This window comes from Panulirus ornatus, chromosome 16 (genome assembly GCF_036320965.1).
Source record: "Panulirus ornatus isolate Po-2019 chromosome 16, ASM3632096v1, whole genome shotgun sequence".
NCBI classification, from domain to species: domain Eukaryota; kingdom Metazoa; phylum Arthropoda; class Malacostraca; order Decapoda; family Palinuridae; genus Panulirus; species Panulirus ornatus.
Window position 1 is genome coordinate 43,406,035 of NC_092239.1, and position 20,897 is coordinate 43,426,931.

A 20,897-nucleotide genomic window follows, 5' to 3' on the forward strand; every position below is an offset into this window, starting at 1 on the left:
ACCCTCCTGCACACAACTCTATTTATAGCCCACCCCTCACAACCATATAACATTGTTGTAACCACTATTCCTTCAAACATACCCATTTTTGCTTTCCAAGATAACGTTCTCAACTTTCACACATTTTTCAACGCTCCTAGAACTTTTGCCCCCTCCCCCACCCTGTGATTCACTTCCGCTTCCATGGTTCCATCCGCTGCCAGATCCACTCCCAGATATCTAAAACACTTCACTTCCTCCAGTTTTTCTCCATCCAAACTCACCTCCCAATTGACTTGTCCCTCAATCCTACTGTACCTAATAACCTTGCTCTTATTCACATTTACTCTCAGCTTTCTTCTTTCACACACTTTACCAAACTCAGTCACCAGCTTCTGCAGTTTCTCACCTGAATCAGCCACCAGTGCTATATCATCAGTGAACAACTGACTCGCTTCCCAAGCTCTCTCATCCATAACAGACTGCTTACTTGCCCCTCTTTCTAAAATTCTTGCATTCACCTCCCTATCAACCCCATCCATAAACAAATTAAACAACTATGGAGACATCACACACCCCTGCCGCAAACCAACATTCACTGAGAACCAGTCACTTTCCTCTCTTCCTACACGTACACATGCCTTACATCCTCGATGAAAACTTTTCACTGCTTCTAACATCTTACCTCTCACACCATGTATTCTTAATTGCATTATAATCCTCAGAGCATCTCTATCAACTCTCTCATATGCTCTCTCCAGACCGATAAATGCTACATACAAATCCATTTGCTTTTCTAAGTATTTCTCACATTCTTCATAGCAAATTCCTGATCCACACATCCGCTTCCACTTCTGAAACCACACTGCTCCTCCCCAATCTCTGATGCTCTGTACATGTCTTCACCCTCTCAATCAATACCCTCCCATATAATTTCCCAGAAATACTCAACAAACTTATACCTCTGTAATTTGAGCATTCACTCTTATCGCATTTGCCTTTGTACAATGGCACGATGCAAGCATTCTGCCAATCCTCAGGCATCTCACCCTGAACCATACATACATTGAATATCCTTACCAACCGCTCAACAACACAGTCACCCCCTTTTTTAATAAATTTCACTGCAATACCATCCAAACCCGCCACCTTGCCAGCTTTCATCTTCTGCAAAGCTTTCGCTACCTCTGCTCTGTTTATCAAACCAGTCTCCCTGACACTCTCACTTCGCACACCACATGGACTCAAAAAAACACATTAAATCTGCCACTCTATCATCAAACACATTCAACAAACCTTCAGAATACTCACTCCATCTATTTTTCACTTCACAATTACCTGTTATTATCTTCCCATTATCCCCCTTCACCGATGTTCCCATTTCTTCTCATGCCCTATGCACTTTATTTACCTCCTTCCAAAACATCTTTTTATACTCCCCAAAGATTCAATGATACTCTCTCACCCCAACTCTCATACACATGAATATACATCCATCCGCTGCCAAATCCACTCCCAGATATCTAAAACACTTTACTTCCTCCAGTTTTTCTCCATTCAAACTTCCCTCCCAATTGACTTGACCCTCAACCCTCCTGTACCTAATAACCTTGCTCTTATTCACATTTACTCTTAACTTTCTTCTTTCACACACTTTACCAAACTCAGTCACCATATATACATATATACATACACTTCTGCACACGCACATAGACATACTTATACATTTCAATGTATATATATATATATGTTTGTATATATATATATATATATATATGAATGTAGGTTTGCGGCAGGGGTGTGTGATGTCTCCATGGTTGTTTAATTTGTTTATAGATGGGGTTGTTAGGGAGGTGAATGCAAGAGTTTTGGAAAGAGGTGCAAGTATGAAGTCTGTTGGGGATGAGAGAGCTTGGGAAGTGAGTCAGTCGTTGTTCGCTGATGATACAGCGCTGGTGGCTGATTCTTGTGAGAAACTGCAGAAGCTGGTGACTGAGTTTGGTAAAGTGTGTGAAAGAAGAAAGTTAAGAGTAAATGTGAATAAGAGCAAGGTTATTAGGTACAGTAGGGTTGAGGGTCAAATCAACTGGGAGGTAAGTTTGAAAGGAGAAAAACCGGAGGAAGTAAAGTGTTTTATATATCTGGGAGTGGATCTGGCAGCGGATGGAACCATGGAAGCAGAAGTGAATCATAGGGTGGGGGAGGGGGCGAAAATCCTGGGAGCCTTGAAGAATGTGTGGAAGTCGAGAACATTATCTCGGAAAGCAAAAATGGGTATGTTTGAAGGAATAGTGGTTCCAACAATGTTGTATGGTTACGAGGCATGGGCTATGGATAGAGTTGTGCGCAGGAGGGTGGATGTGCTGGAAATGAGATGTTTGAGGACAATGTGTGGTGTGAGTTGGTTTGATCGAGTAAGTAATGTAAGGGTAAGAGAGATGTGTGGAAATAAAAAGAGTGTGGTTGAGAGAGCAGAAGAGGGTGTTTTGAAATGGTTTGGTCACATGGAGAGAATGAGTTAGGAAAGATTGACAAAGAGGATATATGTGTCGGAGGTGGAGGGAACAAGAAGAAGTGGGAGACCAAATTGGAGGTGGAAAGATGGAGTGAAAAAGATTTTGAGTGATCGGGGCCTGAAGATGCAGGAGGGTGAAAGGCGTGCAAGGAATAGAGTGAATTGGAACGATGTGGTATACCGGGGTTGACGTGCTGTCAATGGATTGAACCAGGGCATGTGAAGCGTCTGGGGTAAACCATGGAAAGTTTTGTGGGGCCTGGATGTGGAAAGGGAGCTGTGGTTTCGGGCATTATTGCATGACAGCTAGAGACTGAGTGTGAACGAATGTGGCCTTTGTTGTCTTTTCCTAGCGCTACCTTGCACACATGATGGGGGAGGGGGATGGTATTCCATGTGTGGCGAGGTGGCGATGGGAATGAATAAAGGCAGACATTGTGAATTGTGTGCATGTGTATATATGTATGTGTCTCTGTGTGTATATATATGTGTACATTGAGATGTATAGGTATGTATATTTGCGTGTGTGGACGTGTATGTATATACATGTGTATGGGGGTGGGTTGGGCTATTTCTTTCGTCTGTTTCCTTGCGCTACCTCGCAAACGCGGGAGACAGCGACAAAGCAAAATAAAAAAAAAATATAATCTCCCTTACCCTATTATTACTTACTCGATCAAACCACCTCACACCACATGTTGTTTTCAAACATCTCATTTCCAAGACATCCACCCTCGTCCGCACAACTCTATCTATAGCCTACGCCTCGCAACCATACAACATCGTTGGAACCACTATTCCTTCAAACATACCCATTTTTGCTTTCCAAGATAATGTTCTCGACTTCCACACATTTTTCAATGCTCCCTGAACTTTCTCCCACTCCCCCACCCTGTGATTGACTTCTGCTTCCATGGTTCCATCTGCTGCCAAATCCACTCCCAGATATGTAAAACACTTCACTTCCTCCAATTTTTCTCCATTCAAACTTACCTCCCAATTGACTTGTCCCTCAACCCTACTGTGCCTAATAAACTTGCTTTTATCCACATTTACTCTCAGCTTTCTTCTTTCACACACTTTACCAAACACAGTCACCAGCTTCTGCAGTTTCTCACCTGAATCAACTACCAGTGCTGTATGATCAGCGAACAACAACTGACTCACTTCCCAAGCTCTCTCATCCACAACAGACTGCATACTTGCCCCTCTCTCCAAAACTCTTCCATTCACCTCCCTAACAACCCCATCCATAAACAAATTAGATAACCATGGAGACATCCCACACCCCTGCCGCAAACCAACATTCACTGAGAACCAATCACTTTCCTCTCTTCCTACATGTACACATGCCTTACATCCTCAATAAAAACTTTTCACTGCCTCTAACAACTTACCTTCCACACCATATATTCTTAATACCTTCCACAGAGCATAGTGCCATTGTACAAAGGCAAAGGGGATAAGAGTGAGTGCTCAAATTACAGAGGTATAAGTTTGTTGAGTATTCCTGGGAAAATATATGGGAGGGTATTGATTGAGAGGGTGAAGGCATGTACAGAGCATCAGATTGGGGAAGAGCAGTTTGGTTTCAGAAGTGGTAGAGGATGTGTGGATCAGGTGTTTGCTTTGAAGAATGTATGTGAGAAATACTTAGAAAAGCAAATGGATTTGTATGTAGCATTTATGGATCTGGAGAAGGCATATGATAGAGTTGATAGAGATGCACTGTGGAAGGTATTAAGATTATATGGCGTGGGAGGTAAGTTGTTAGAAGCAGTGAAAAGTTTTTATCGAGGATGTAAGGCATGTGTACATGTAGGAAGAGAGGAAAGTGATTCGTTCTCAGTGAATGTAGGTTTGCAGCAGGGGTGTGTGATGTCTCCATGGTTGTTTAATTTGTTTATGGATGGGGTTGTTAGGGAGGTGAATGCAAGAGTTTTGGAAAGAGGGGCAAGTATGAAGTCTGTTGGGGATGAGAGAGCTTGGGAAGTGAGTCAGTTGTTGTTTGCTGATGATGCAGCGCTGGTGGCTGATTCATGTGAGAAACTGCAGAAGCTGGTGACTGAGTTTGGTAAAGTGTGTGAAAGAAGAAAGTTAAGAGTAAATGTGAATAAGAGCAAGGTATTAGGTACAATCAGGTTGAAGGTCAAGTCAATTGGGAGGTAAGTTTGAATGGAGAAAAACTGGAGGAAGTAAAGTTTTAGATATCTGGGAGTGGATCTGGCAGCGGATGGAACCATGGAGGCAGAAGTGAATCATAGGGTGGGGGAGGGGGCGAAAATACTGGGAGCCTTGAAGAATGTGTGGAAGTCGAGAACATTATCTCGGAAAGCAAAAATGGGTATGTTTGGAGGAATAGTGGTTCCAACAATGTTGTATGGTTACGAGGCGTGGGCTATGGATAGAGTTGTGCGCAGGAGGGCGGATGTGCTGGAAATGAGATGTTTGAGGACAATGTGTGGTGTGAGGTGGTTTGATTGAGTAAGTAATGTAAGGGTAAGAGAGATGTGTGGAAATAAAAAGAGTATGGTTGAGAGAGCAGAAGAGGGTGTTTTGAAATGGTTTGGGCACATGGAGAGAATGAGTGAGGAAAGATTGACCAAGAGGATATATGCGTCGGAGGTGGAGGGAACGAGGAGAAGTGGGAGACCAAATTGGAGGCGGAAAGATGGAGTGAAAAAGATTTTGAGTGATCGGGGCCTGAACATGCAGGAGGTTGAAAGGCGTGCAAGGAATAGAGTGAATTGGATCGATGTGGTATGCCAGGGTCGAGGTGCTGTCAATGGATTGAATCAGGGCATGTGAAGCGTCTGGGGTAAACCATGGAAAGTTGTGTGGGGCCTGGATGTGGAAAGGGATCTGTGGTTTCGGGCATAATTGCATGACAGCTAGAGACTGAGTGTGAACGAATGGTGCCTTTGTTGTCTTTTCCTAGCGCTACCTCGCACACATGAGGGGGGAGGGGGATGTTCTTCCATGTGTGGTGATGTGGCGATGGGAATGAATAAAGGCAGACAGTGTGAATTGCGTGCATGTGTATATATGTATGTGTCTCTGTGTGTATATATATGTGTACATTGAGATGTATGGGTATGTATATTTGCGTGTGTGGACGTGTATGTATATACATGTGTATGTGGGTGGGTTGGGCCATTTCTTTCGTCTGTTTCCTTGCGCTACCTCGCAAACACATGAGACAGCGACAAAGCAAGATAGATAGATAAATAATTTTTTTTTTTTTTTTTTTTTTTTTTTTATACTTTGTCACTGTCTCCCGCGTTTGCGAGGTAGCGCAAGGAAACAGACGAAAGAAATGGCCCAACCCCCCCCCCCATACACATGTACATACACACATCCACACACGCAAATATACATACCTACACAGCTTTCCATGGTTTACCCCAGACGCTTCACATGCCTTGATTCAATCCACTGACAGCACGTCAACCCCTGTATACCACATCGCTCCAATTCACTCTATTCCTTGCCCTCCTTTCACCCTCCTGCATGTTCAGGCCCTGATCACACAAAATCTTTTTCACTCCATCTTTCCACCTCCAATTTGGTCTCCCTCTTCTCCTCGTTCCCTCCACCTCCGACACATATATCCTCTTGGTCAATCTTTCCTCACTCATTCTCTCCATGTGCCCAAACCATTTCAAAACACCCTCTTCTGCTCTCTCAACCACGCTCTTTTTATTTCCACACATCTCTCTTACCCTTACGTTACTTACTCGATCAAACCACCTCACACCACACATTGTCCTCAAACATCTCATTTCCAGCACATCCATCCTCCTGCGCACAACTCTATCCATAGCCCACGCCTCGCAACCATACAGCATTGTTGGAACCACTATTCCTTCAAACATACCCATTTTTGCTTTCCGAGATAATGTTCTCGACTTCCACACATTTTTCAAGGCTCCCAAAATTTTCGCCCCTCCCCCACCCTATGATCCACTTCCGCTTCCATGGTTCCATCCGCTGACAGATCCACTCCCAGATATCTAAAACACTTCACTTCCTCCAGTTTTTCTCCATTCAAACTCACCTCCCAATTGACTTGACCCTCAACCCTACTGTACCTAATAACCTTGCTCTTATTCACATTTACTCTTAACTTTCTTCTTCCACACACTTTACCAAACTCAGTCACCAGCTTCTGCAGTTTCTCACATGAATCAGCCACCAGCGCTGTATCATCAGCGAACAACAACTGACTCACTTCCCAAGCTCTCTCATCCCCAACAGACTTCATACTTGCCCCTCTTTCCAAAACTCTTGCATTTACCTCCCTAACAACCCCATCCATAAACAAATTAAACAACCATGGAGACATCACACACCCCTGCCGCAAACCTACATTCACTGAGAACCAATCACTTTCCTCTCTTCCTACACGTACACATGCCTTACATCCTCGATAAAAACTTTTCACTGCTTCTAACAACTTTCCTCCCACACCATATATTCTTAATACCTTCCACAGAGCATCTCTATCAACTCTATCATATGCCTTCTCTAGATCCATAAATGCTACATACAAATCCATTTGCTTTTCTAAGTATTTCTCACATACATTCTTCAAAGCAAACACCTGATCCACACATCCTCTACCACTTCTGAAACCGCACTGCTCTTCCCCAATCTGATGCTCTGTACATGCCTTCACCCTCTCAATCAATACCCTCCCATATAATTTACCAGGAATACTCAACAAACTTATACCTCTGTAATTTGAGCACTCACTCTTATCCCCCTTGCCTTTGTACAATGGCACTATGCACGCATTCCGCCAATCCTCAGGCACCTCACCATGAGTCATACATACATTAAATAACCTTACCAACCAATCAACAATACAGTCACCCCCTTTTTTAATAAATTCCACTGCAATACCATCCAATCCTGCTGCCTTGCCGGCTTTCATCTTCCGCAAAGCTTTTACTACCTCTTCTCTGTTTACCAAATCATTTTCCCTAACCCTCTCACTTTGCACACCACCTCGACCAAAACACCCTATATCTGCCACTCTGTCATCAGACACATTCAACAAACCTTCAAAATACTCATTCCATCTCCTTCTCACATCACCACTACTTGTTATCACCTCCCCATTTACGCCCTTCACTGAAGTTCCCATTTGCTCCCTTGTCTTACGCACTTTATTTACCTCCTTCCAGAACATCTTTTTATTCTCCCTAAAATTTACTGATAGTCTCTCACCCCAACTCTCATTTGCCCTTTTTAAAAAGCGAGATATACATAAGTATACTTATGTAAGTAGGAGAGATGGCCAGAGAGCGTTATTGGATTACGTGTTAATTGACAGGCGTGCGAAAGAGAGACTTTTGGATGTTAATGTGCTGAGAGGTGCAACTGGAGGGATGTCTGATCATTATCTTGTGGAGGCTAAGGTGAAGATTTGTATGGGTTTTCAGAAAAGAAGAGTGAATGTTGGGGTGAAGAGGGTGGTGAGAGTAAGTGAGCTTGGGAAGGAGACCTGTGTGAGGAAGTACCAGGAGAGACTGAGTACAGAATGGAAAAAGGTAAGAACAATGGAAGTAAGGGGAGTGGGCGAGGAATGGGATGTATTTAGGGAATCAGTGATGGATTGCACAAAAGATGCTTGTGGCATGAGAAGAGTGGGAGGTGGGTTGATTAGAAAGGGTAGTGAGTGGTGGGATGAAGAAGTAAGAGTATTAGTGAAAGAGAAGAGAGAGGCATTTGGACGATTTTTGCAGGGAAAAAATGCAATTGAGTGGGAGATGTATAAAAGAAAGAGACAGGAGGTCAAGAGAAAGGTGCAAGAGGTGAAAAAAAGGGCAAATGAGAGTTGGGGTGAGAGAGTATCATTAAATTTTAGGGAGAATAAAAAGATGTTCTGGAAGGAGGTAAATAAAGTGCGTAAGACAAGGGAGCAAATGGGAACTTCAGTGAAGGGCGCTAATGGGGAGGTGATAACAAGTAGTGGTGATGTGAAAAGGAGATGGAGTGAGTATTTTGAAGGTTTGTTGAATGTGTTTGATGATAGAGTGGCAGATATAGGGTGTTTTGGCCGAGGTGGTGTGCAAAGTGAGAGGGTTAGGGAAAATGATTTGGTAAAGAGAGAAGAGGTAGTGAAAGCTTTGCGGAAGATGAAAGCCGGCAAAGCAGCAGGTATGGATGGTATTGCAGTGGAATTTATTAAAAAAGGGGGTGACTGTATTGTTGACTGGTTGGTAAGGTTATTTAATGTATGTATGACTCATGGTGAGGTGCCTGAGGATTGGCGGAATGCGTGCATAGTGCCATTGTACAAAGGCAAAGGGGATAAGAGTGAGTGCTCAAATTACAGAGGTATAAGTTTGTTGAGTATTCCTGGTAAATTATATGGGAGGGTATTGATTGAGAGGGTGAAGGCATGTACAGAGCATCAGATTGGGGAAGAGCAGTGTGGTTTCAGAAGTGGTAGAGGATGTGTGGATCAGGTGTTTGCTTTGAAGAATGTATGTGAGAAATACTTAGAAAAGCAAATGGATTTGTATGTAGCATTTATGGATCTGGAGAAGGCATATGATAGAGTTGATAGAGATGCTCTGTGGAAGGTATTAAGAATATATGGTGTGGGAGGAAAGTTGTTAGAAGCAGTGAAAAGTTTTTATCGAGGATGTAAGGCATGTGTACGTGTAGGAAGAGAGGAAAGTGATTGGTTCTCAGTGAATGTAGGTTTGCGGCAGGGGTGTGTGATGTCTCCATGGTTGTTTAATTTGTTTATGGATGGGGTTGTTAGGGAGGTAAATGCAAGAGTTTTGGAAAGAGGGGCAAGTATGAAGTCTGTTGGGGATGAGAGAGCTTGGGAAGTGAGTCAGTTGTTGTTCGCTGATGATACAGCGCTGGTGGCTGATTCATGTGAGAAACTGCAGAAGCTGGTGACTGAGTTTGGTAAAGTGTGTGGAAGAAGAAAGTTAAGAGTAAATGTGAATAAGAGCAAGGTTATTAGGTACAGTAGGGTTGAGGGTCAAGTCAATTGGGAGGTGAGTTTGAATGGAGAAAAACTGGAGGAAGTGAAGTGTTTTATATATCTGGGAGTGGATCTGGCAGCGGATGGAACCATGGAAGCGGAAGTGGATCATAGGGTGGGGGAGGGGGCGAAAATTCTGGGGGCCTTGAAGAATGTGTGGAAGTCGAGAACATTATCTCGGAAAGCAAAAATGGGTATGTTTGAAGGAATAGTGGTTCCAACAATGTTGTATGGTTGCGAGGCGTGGGCTATGGATAGAGTTGTGCGTAGGAGGATGGATGTGCTGGAAATGAGATGTTTGAGGACAATGTGTGGTGTGAGGTGGTTTGATCAAGTGAGTAACGTAAGGGTAAGAGGGATGTGTGGAAATAAAAAGAGCGTGGTTGAGAGAGCAGAAGAGGGTGTTTTAAAGTGGTTTGGGCACATGGAGAGAATGAGTGAGGAAAGATTGACCAAGAGGATATATGTGTCGGAGGTGGAGGGAACGAGGAGAAGAGGGAGACCAAATTGGAGGTGGAAAGATGGAGTGAAAAAGATTTTGTGTGATCGGGGCCTGAACATGCAGGAGGGTGAAAGGAGGGCAAGGAATAGAGTGAACTGGAGCGATGTGGTATACCGGGGTTAACGTGCTGTCAGTGGATTGAATCAAGGCATGTGAAGCGTCTGGGGTAAACCATGGAAAGCTGTGTAGGTATGTATATTTGCGTGTGTGGACGTATATATATACATGTGTATGGGGGGGTTGGGCCATTTCTTTCGTCTGTTTCCTTGCGCTACCTCGCAAACGCGGGAGACAGCGACAAAGAATAATAAAAAAAAAAATATATATATATATATATATATTTTTTTTCTTTTGTCGCTGTCTCCCGCGTTTGCGAGGTAGCGCAAGGAAACAGACGAAAGAAATGGCCCAACCCACCCCCATACACATGTACATACATACTCGTCCACACACACATATATAGATACCTACACATCTTTCCATGGTTTACCCCAGATGCTCCACATGCCCTGATTCAATCCACTGACAGCACGTCAACCCCGGTGTACCACATCAATCCAATTCACTCTATTCCTTGCCCTCCTTTCACCCTCCTGCATGTTCAGGCCCTGATCACACAAAATCTTTTTCACTCCATCTTTCCACCTCCAATTTGGTCTCCCACTTCTCCTCGTTCCCTCCACCTCCGACACATATATCCTCTTGGTCAATCTTTCCTCACTCATTCTCTCCATGTGCCCAAACCATTTCAAAACACCCTCTTCTGCTCTCTCAACCACGCTCTTTTCATTTCCACACATCTCTCTTACCCTTATGTTACTTACTCGATGAAACCACCTCACACCACACATTGTCCTCAAACATCTCATTTCCAGCACATCCACCCTCCTGCGCACAACTCTATCCATAGCCCACGCCTCGCAACCGTACAACATTGTTGGAACCACTATTCCTTCAAACATAGCCATTTTTGCTTTCCGAGATAATGTTCTCGACTTCCACACATTCTTCAAGGCTCCCAGAATTTTCGCCCCCTCCCCCACCCTATGATCCACTTCCGCTTCCATGGTTCCATCCGCTGCCAGATCCACTCCCAGATATCTAAAACACTTCACTTCCTCCAGTTTTTCTCCATTCAAACTTACCTCCCAATTGACTTGACCCTCAACCCTACTGTACCTAATAACCTTGGTCTTATTCACATTTACTCTTAACTTTCTTCTTTCACACACTTTACCAGACTCAGCCACCAGCGCTGTATCATCAGCGAACAACAACTGACTCACTTCCCAAGCTCTCTCATCCACAACAGACTTCATACTTGCCCCTCTTTCCAAAACTCTTGCATTCACCTCTCTAACAACCCCATCCATAAACAAATATATATATATATATGTGTGTGTGTGTGTGTGTATATATATATATATATATATATATATATATATATATATATATATATTTTCTTTTCTTTCTTTCAAACTATTTGCCATTTCCCGCGTTAGCGAGGTAGCGTTAAGAACAGAGAACTGGGCCTTTGAGGGAATATCCTCACCTGGCCTCCCTCTGTTCCTTCTTTTGGAAAATTAAAATAAAGAAAAAAAAACGAGAGGGGAGGATTTCCAGCCCCCCACTCCCTCCCCTTTTAGTCGCCTTCTACGACACGCAGGGAATACGTGGGAAGTATTCTCTCTCCCCTATCCCCAGGGATAATATATATATATATATATATATATATATATTTTTTTTTTTTTTTTTTTGCCGGTCTCTCACGTTTGCGAGGTAGCGCAAGGAAACAGGCGAAAGAAATGGCCCAACCCACCCCCATACACATGTATATACATACATGTCCACACACGCAAATATACATACCTACACAACTTTCCATAGTTTACCCCAGACGCTTCACATGCCCTTATTCAATCCACTGACAGCACATCAACCCCGGTATACCACATCGATCCAATTCACTCTATTCCTTGCCCTCCTTTCACCCTCCTGCATGTTCAGGCCCCGATCACACAAAATCTTTTTCACTCCATCTTTCCACCTCCACTTTGGTCTCCCACTTCTCCTCGTTCCCTCCACCTCCAACACATATATCCTCTTGGTCAATCTTTCCTCACTCATTCTCTCCCTGTGCCCATACCATTTCAAAACACCCTCTTCTGCTCTCTCAACCACGCTCTTTTTATTTCCACACATCTCTCTTACCCTTACGTTACTTACTCGATCAAACCACCTCGCACCACACATTGTCCTCAAACATCTCATTTCCAGCACATCCACCCTCCTGCACACAACTCTATCCATAGCCCATGCCTCGCAACCATACAAAATTGTTGGAACCCCTATTCCTTCAAACATACCCATTTTTGCTTTCCGAGATAATGTACTCGACTTCCACACATTCTTCAAGGCTCCCAGGATTTTCGCCCCCTCCCCCACCCTATGATCCACTTCCGCTTCCAAGGTTCCATCCGCTGCCAGATCCACTCCCAGATGTCTAAAACACTTTACTTCCTCCAGTTTTTCTCCATTCAAACTTATCTCCCAATTGACTTGACCCTCAACCCTACTGTACCTAATAACCTTGGTCTTATTCACATTTACTCTTAACTTTCTTCTTTAACACACTTTACCAAACTCAGTCACCAGCTTCTGCAGTTTCTCACATGAATCAGCCACCAGCGCTGTATCATCAGCGAACAACAACTGACTCACTTCCCAAGCTCTCTCATCCACAACAGACTTCATACTTGCCCCTCTTTACAAAACTCTTGCATTCACCTCCCTAACAACCCCATCCATAAACAAATATATATATATATATATATATATATATATATATATATATATGTATATACATACACGTCCACACACGCAAATATACATACCTACTCAGCTTTCCATAGTTTACCCCAGACACTTCACATGCCCTTATTCAATCCACTGACAGCACGTCAACCCAGGTATACCACATCGATCCAATTCACTCTATTCCTTGCCCTCCTTTCACTCTCCTGAATGTTCAGGCCCCGATCACACAAAATCTTTTTCACTCCATCTTTCCACCTCCAATTTGGTCTCCCACTTCTCCTCGTTCCCTCCACCTCCGACACATATATCCTCTTGGTCAATCTTTCCTCACTCATTCTCTCCATGTGCCCAAACCATTTCAAAACATCCTATTCTGCTCTCTCAACCACGCTCTTTTTATTTCCACACATCTCTCTTACTCTTATGTTACTTACTCGATCAAACCACCTCACACCACACATTGTCCTCAAACATCTCATTTCCAGCACATCCACCCTCCTGCGCACAACTCTATCCATAGCCCACGCCTCGCAACCATACAAAATTGTTGGAACCCCTATTCCTTCAAACATACCCATTTTTGCTTTCCGAGATAATGTTCTCGACTTCCACACATTCCTCAAGGCTCCCAGGATTTTCGCCCCCTCCCCCACCCTATGATCCACTTCCGCTTCCATGGTTCCATCCGCTGCCAGATCCACTCCCAGATATCTAAAACACTTTACTTCCTCTAGTTATTCTCCATTCAAACCTACCTCCCAATTGACTTGACCCTCAACCCTACTGTACCTAATAACCTTGGTCTTATTCACATTTACTCTTAACTTTCTTCTTTCACATACTTTACCAAACTCAGTCACCAGCTTCTGCAGTTTCTCACATGAATCAGCCACCAGCGCTGTATCATCAGCGAACAACAACTGACTCACTTCCCAAGCTCTCTCATCCCCAACAGACTTCATACTTGCCCCTCTTTCCAAAACTCTTTCATTCACCTCCCTAACAACCTCATCCATAAACAAATTAAACAACCATGGAGACATCACACACCCATGCCGCAAACCTACATTTACTGAGAACCAATCACTTTCCTCTCTTCCTACACGTACACATGCCTTACAACCTCGATAAAAACTTTTCTCTGCTTCTAACAACTTGCCTCCCACACCATATATTCTTAATACCTTCCACAGTGCATCTCTATCAACTCTATCATATGCCTTCTCCAGATCCATAAATGCTACATACAAATCCATTTGCTTTTCTAAGTATTTCTCACATGCATTCTTCAAAGCAAACACCTGATCCACACATCGTCTACCACTTCTGAAACCACACTGCTCTTCCCCAATCTGGTGCTCTGTACATGCCTTCACCATCTCAATCAATACCCTCCCATATAATTTACCAGGAATACTCAACAAACTTATACCTCTTTAATTTGAGCACTCACTCTTATCCCCTTTGCCTTTGTACAATGGCACTATGCATGCATTCCCCCAATCCTCAGGCACCTCACCATTGGTCATACATACATTAAATAACCTTACCAACCAGTCAATAATACAGTCACCCCCTTTTTTAATAAATTCCACTGCAATACCATCCATACCTGCTGCCTTGCCGACTTTCATCTTCCGCAAAGCTTTTACTACCTCTTCTCTGTTTACCAAATCATTTTCCCTAACCCTCTCACTTTGCACACCACCTCGACCAAAACACCCTATATCTGCCACTCTATCATCAAACACATTCAACAAACCTTCAAAATACTCACTCCATCTCCTTCTCACATCACCACTACTTGTTATCACCTCCCCATTTGCGCCCTTCACTGAAGTTCCCATTTGCTCCCTTGTCTTACGCACTTTATTTACCTCCTTCCAGAACATCTTTTTATTCTCCCTAAAATTTAATGATACTCTCTCACCCCAACTCTCATTTGCCCTCTTTTTCACCTCTTGCACCTTTCTCTTGACCTCCTGTCTCTTTCTTTTATACATCTCCCACTCAGTTTCATTTTTTCCCTGCAAAAATTGTCCAAATGCCTCTCTCTTCTCTTTCACTAATAATCTTACTTCTTCATCCCACCACTCACTACCCTTTTTAATCAACCCACCTCCCACTCTTCTCATGCCACAAGCATCTTTTGCGCAATCCATCACTGCTTCCCTAAATACATCCCATTCCTCCCCCACTCCCCTTACTTCCATTGTTCTCACCTTTTTCCATTCTGTACTCAGTCTCTCCTGGTACTTCCTCACACAAGTCTCCTTCCCAAGCTCACTTATTCTCACCACCCTCTTCATCCCAACATTCACTCTTCCTTTCTGAAAACCCGTACAAATCTTCACCTTAGCCTCCACAAGATACTGATCAGAAATCCCTCCCGTTGCACCTCTCTGCTTATTAACATCCAAAAGTCTCTCTTTCACGCGCATGTCAATTAACATGTAATCCAATAACGCTCTCTGGCCATCTCTCCTACTTACATACGTATACTTATGTATATCTCGCTTTTTAAACCAGGTATTCCCAATCACCAGTCCTTTTTCAGCACATAAATCTACAAGCTCTTCACCATTTTCATTTACAACACTGAACACCCCATGTATACCAATTATTCCCTCAACTGCCACATTACTCATTATGTATATATGTAGGTTTGCGGCAGGGGTGTGTGATGTCTCCATGGTTGTTTAATTTGTTTATGGATGGGGTTGTTAGGGAGGTAAATGCAAGAGTCCTGGAAAGAGGGGCAAGTATGAAGTCTGTTGGGGATGAGAGACCTTGGGAAGTGAGTCAGTTGTTGTTCGCTGATGATACAGCGCTGGTGGCTGATTCATGTGAGAAACTGCAGAAGCTGGTGACTGAGTTTGGTAAAGTGTGTGGAAGAAGAAAGTTAAGAGTAAATGTGAATAAGAGCAAGGTTATTAGGTACAGTAGGGTTGAGGGTCAAGTCAATTGGGAGGTGAGTTTGAATGGAGAAAAACTGGAGGAAGTGAAGTGTTTTAGATATCTGGGAGTGGATCTGTCAGCGGATGGAACCATGGAAGCGGAAGTGGATCATAGGGTGGGGGAGGGGGCGAAAATTTTGGGAGCCTTGAAAAATATGTGGAAGTCGAGAACATTATCTCGGAAAGCAAAAATGGGTATGTTTGAAGGAATAGTGGTTCCAACAATGCTGTATGGTTGCGAGGCGTGGGCTATGGATAGAGTTGTGCGCAGGAGGATGGATGTGCTGGAAATGAGATGTTTGAGGACAATGTGTGGTGTGAGGTGGTTTGATCGAGTAAGTAACGTAAGGGTAAGAGAGATGTGTGGAAATAAAAAGAGCGTGGTTGAGAGAGCAGAAGAGGGTGTTTTGAAATGGTTTGGGCACATGGAGAGAATGAGAGAGGAAAGATTGACCAAGAGGATATATGTGTCGGAGGTGGAGGGAACGAGGAGAAGAGGGAGACCAAATTGGAGGTGGAAAGATGGAGTGAAAAAGATTTTGTGTGATCGGGGCCTGAACATGCAGGAGGGTGAAAGGAGGGCAAGGAATAGAGTGAATTGGAGCGATGTGGTATACAGGGGTTGACGTGCTGTCAGTGGATTGAATCAAGGCATGTGAAGCGTCTGGGGTAAACCATGGAAAGCTGTGTAGGTATGTATATTTGCGTATGTGGATGTGTGTATGTACATGTGTAGGGGGGGGGGGGTTGGGCCATTTCTTTCGTCTGTTTCCTTGCGCTACCTCGCAAACGCGGGAGACAGCGACAAAGTATAAAAAAAAAAAAAAAATATATATATATATATATATATATATGTATATATGTGTGTGTGTGTGTGTGTATGTTGAAATAAATAGGTATGCATATGTGCTTGTGTGGACGTGTATGTATATATATATGTGTATGTTGGTGGGTTGAGCCATTCTTTCGTCTGTTTCCTTGTGGTACCATGCTAACGTTTAAGAGAGAGACAAAGAATAATATATTCCAATGAGTCCACTGGGAAAATGAAACACGATAAGTTCCCAAGTACACTTTCATGTAATAATCACATCATCAGGGGAGACTCAAGAGAGAAATATAACAGTCAGTTGATATACAACGAAGAAACGTAGCTAGGATTCCATTCGGTAAATATGCAATTATCCAAGATAGGCAATGAGAATATAATAGATTTATTGGGACAGGAAGGTTAATTGTTTACAAATTTTATCACTGATAAAGTTATCCAATTTGTATAGACCATCACTAATGTTAATGTTTTAATTCTTTATGTATTTAATAATGGAAGATTCAGTGATATTTGTTGTGGTAATAGAGTTAGAGTTTATAACTGAGATGTCATTACTCCAGTCAATACAATGATCATAGTTTTTAGCGTGATTAAACAAGGCATTCGATTCTTGTCCCGTTCTTATACCATATTTGTGTTGCTTATGTCTAACAGAAAGATCCTTACCTGTCTGCCCAATGTAAAACTTATCACAATTTGTACATGGCACTTTATAGATGCACCCAGGAGAATTTTATGGTGAGTTCCTCATTAAGATATTCTTGATAGTATTATTGTTGCTGAAGGCATCATTTACATTAAAGGATATAAGCAACATAGGAAGTTAAGTAAAATCATTATGAAAAGGGAGAACTAAAAGATTCTTGGTGTCAATGGGAGGTTTGGGCTCAACTCTATAAAATGATTTCTTTGCTAACTTAAGGGATTTATCAATGAAAGATCTAGGGTACTTTAACTTAGATTGAATAGAATATAGGGATTTATCAATGAAAGATCTAGGGTACTTTAACTTAGATTGAATAGAATATATCTTCTCAAACTCATCATCAATATACTCTGGACTGCAAATACGTAATGCCCTAAGGAACATTGATTGAAAAGATAATAATTTAACTCTGTCATGTTGAGATGAGTTATAATGGATGTATGAGCATGCATTTGTAGGTTTTCTGTATATGCTAAACTTAAACTTGTTTCCTTGCCTATGGATTATACAATCTAAAAATGGTAACATACCGTTATTTTCATTTTCTACAGTAAATTTGATGGAAGGTACTAGATTGTTAAGTAAGGGGAGAAATATTTGTAAATTTTCATTTATTGGCCAAACACAAAGAATATCATCTACATACCTAGACCAGATTGTATTAGAAGGTAAGATATCCTATAGTAATTTTGTTTCAAAAAATTCCATATAAAGATTACTTAGTACAGGTGAAAGGGGGTTACCCATTGCCATACCATCTTTTTAAGCATAATAATCTCCATTAAATTAAGATACACAGTCTTTTATGCACAATTTCATCAGTTCAATGATAACAGACTTTGAAATAGGTAAATAAATATCATCCAAGACATCAAATGAATATTACAAAAAGTCATCAACTGGACCTTTTGTGAAAAGGGGCTAATGGAGAGGTGATAATTAAGTAGTGGTGATGTGAGAAGGAGATGGAGTGATTATTTTGATGGTTTGTTGAATGTGTTAGGTGATAGACTGGCAGATATAGGGTGTTTTGGTTGAGGTGGTGCGCGAAGTGGGAGGGTCAGGGAGAATGATTTGGTAAACAAAGAGAAGGTAGTGAAAGCTTTGCAGAAGATGAAAGCCAGCATGGCAGGGGTTTTGGATGGTATTGCAGTGGAATTTATTAAAAAAGGGGGTGACTGTGTTATTGACTGGTTGGTGAGGATATTTGATGTATGTATGGCTCATGGTGAAGTGCTTGAGGATTGGCGGAATGCATGCATAGTGCCATTGTACAAAGGCAAAGGGGATAAAGGTGAGTGCTCAAATTACAGAGTTATAAGTTATTTGAGTATTCCTGGGAAATTATATGGGAAGGTATTGACTGAGAGGGTGAAGGCATGTACAGAGCATCAGATTGGGGAAGAACAGTGTGGTTTCAGAAGTGGTAGAGGATGTGTGGATCAGGTGTTCACTTTGAAGAATGTATGTGAGAAATACTTTGAAAAACAGATGGATTTGTAAGTAGCATATATGGATCTGGAGAAGGCATATGATAGAGTTGATAGAGATGCTCTGTGGAAGGTATGAAGAGCAAATGGTGTGGGAAGCAAGTTGCCAGAAGCAGTGAAAAGTTTTTATCAAGGATGTAAGGCATGTGTACGAGTAGGAAGAGAGGAAGGTGATTAGTTCTCAGTGAATGTCGGTTTGTGGCAGGGGTGTGTGATGGAAGAGTTTTGGAGAGAGAGGCAAGTATGCAGTCTGTTGTGGGTGAGAGGGCTTGGGTAGTGAGTCAGTTGTTGTTCACTGATGATACAACCCTGTTGGCTGATTTGGGTGTGAAACTGCAAAAGCTGGTGACTGAGTTTGGTAAAATGTGTGAAAGAAGAAAGCTGAGAGTAAATGTGAATAAGAGCAAGGTTATTAGGTACAGTTGGGTTGAGGGACAAGTCAATTGGGAGGTAAGTTTGAATGGAGATATGTGGGAGTGGATTTGGCAGTGGATGGAACCATGGCAGCGGTAGTGAGTCACAGTGTAGGGGAGGGGGCAAAAGTTCTGGGAGCATTGAAAAATGTGTGGAAGGCGAGAACATTATCTCTGAAAGCAAAAATGGGTATGTTTGAAGTAATAGTGGTTCCAACAATGTTATATGATTGTGAGGCGTGGACTATAGATAGGGTTGTGTGGAGGAGGGTGGATGTGCTGGAAATAAGATGTTTGAGGACAATATGTGATGTGAGGTGGTTTGATCGAGTAAGTAATGAAAGAGTAAGAGAGATGTGTGGTGATAAAAAAGAGTGTGGTTGAGAGAGCAGAAGAGGGTGTTTTGAAATGGTTTGGTCACATGGAGGGAATGAGTGAGGGAAGATTGACAAAGAGGATATATGTGTCAGAGGTGGAGGGAACGAGGAGTGGGAGACCAAATTGAAGGTGAAAGGATGGAGTGAAAAAGATTTTGAGTGATCGGGGCTTGAACATGCAGGAAGGTGAAAGGCGTGCAAGGAATAGAGTGAATTGGAACGATTTGGTATACTTGGGTCGCCATGCTCGACGTGCTGTCAATGGATTGAACCAGGGCATGTGAAGCGTCTGGGGTAAACCATGGAATGTTTTGTGAGGCCTGGATGTGGAAAGGGAGCTGTGGTTTTGGTGCTTTATACATGACAGCTAGAGACTGAGTGCGAATGAATGTGGCCTTTGTTGTCTTTTCCTTGCGCTACCTCGTGTGCATGTGAGGGGAGGGGGCTGTCATTTCATGTGTGGCAGGGTGGCGACAGGAATGAATAAAGGCAGCAGGTATGAATTGTGTACATGTCTATACATGTATATGTCTGTGTATGAATATATATGTATACATTGAAATGTATAGGTATGTATATGTGCGTGTGTGGACGAGTATGCATATACATGTGTATGTGGGTGGGTTGGGCCATTTCTTTCGTCTGCTTCCTTGTGCTACCTCACTAATGTTATATTACATCATTCCAATTCACTCTATTCCTTGCACGCCTTACACCCTCCGGCATGTTCAGGCCCCAATCGCTCAAAATCTTTTTCACTCCTTCCTTCCACCTCCAATTTGGTCTCCCACTTCTCATTCCCTCCACCTCTGACACGTATATCCTCTTTGTCAATCTTTCCTCAATCATTCTCTCCATGTGAGCAAGCCATTTCAATACACCCTCTTCTGCTCTCTCAACCACACTCTTTTTGTTACCACACATCTTTCTTACCCTTTCATTACTTACTCGATCAAACCACCTCACACCACATATTGTCCTCAGACATCTCATATTCAGCACGTCCACCCTCCTTCGTACAACCCTATCTATAGCCCACGCCTCACAACCATATAACATTGTTGGAACCACTGCTCCTTCAAACATACCCATTTTCGTTTTCTGAGATAACGTTCTCACCTTCCACACATTCTTCAACGCTCCCAGAACCTTCACCCCTCCCCCACCCTGTGACTTACCTCCACTTCCATGGTTCCATCTGCTGCCAAATTCACTCCCAGGTATCTAGCCTGAACCAGGTACCCATTTTATTATTGAACTCTTAGGGGTGGATAAACAGCTGGGCAGACTGTTTATAGAC

General features: G+C 42.7%; 1 protein-coding gene across 1 annotated transcript in view; it reads left to right on the forward strand.

Moving 5' to 3' along the window:
- LOC139754270 (uncharacterized) overlaps positions 1-20,897 on the forward strand; it is a 313,522-nt gene that overhangs the window by 269,825 nt on the left and 22,800 nt on the right. The window lies entirely within an intron of this gene.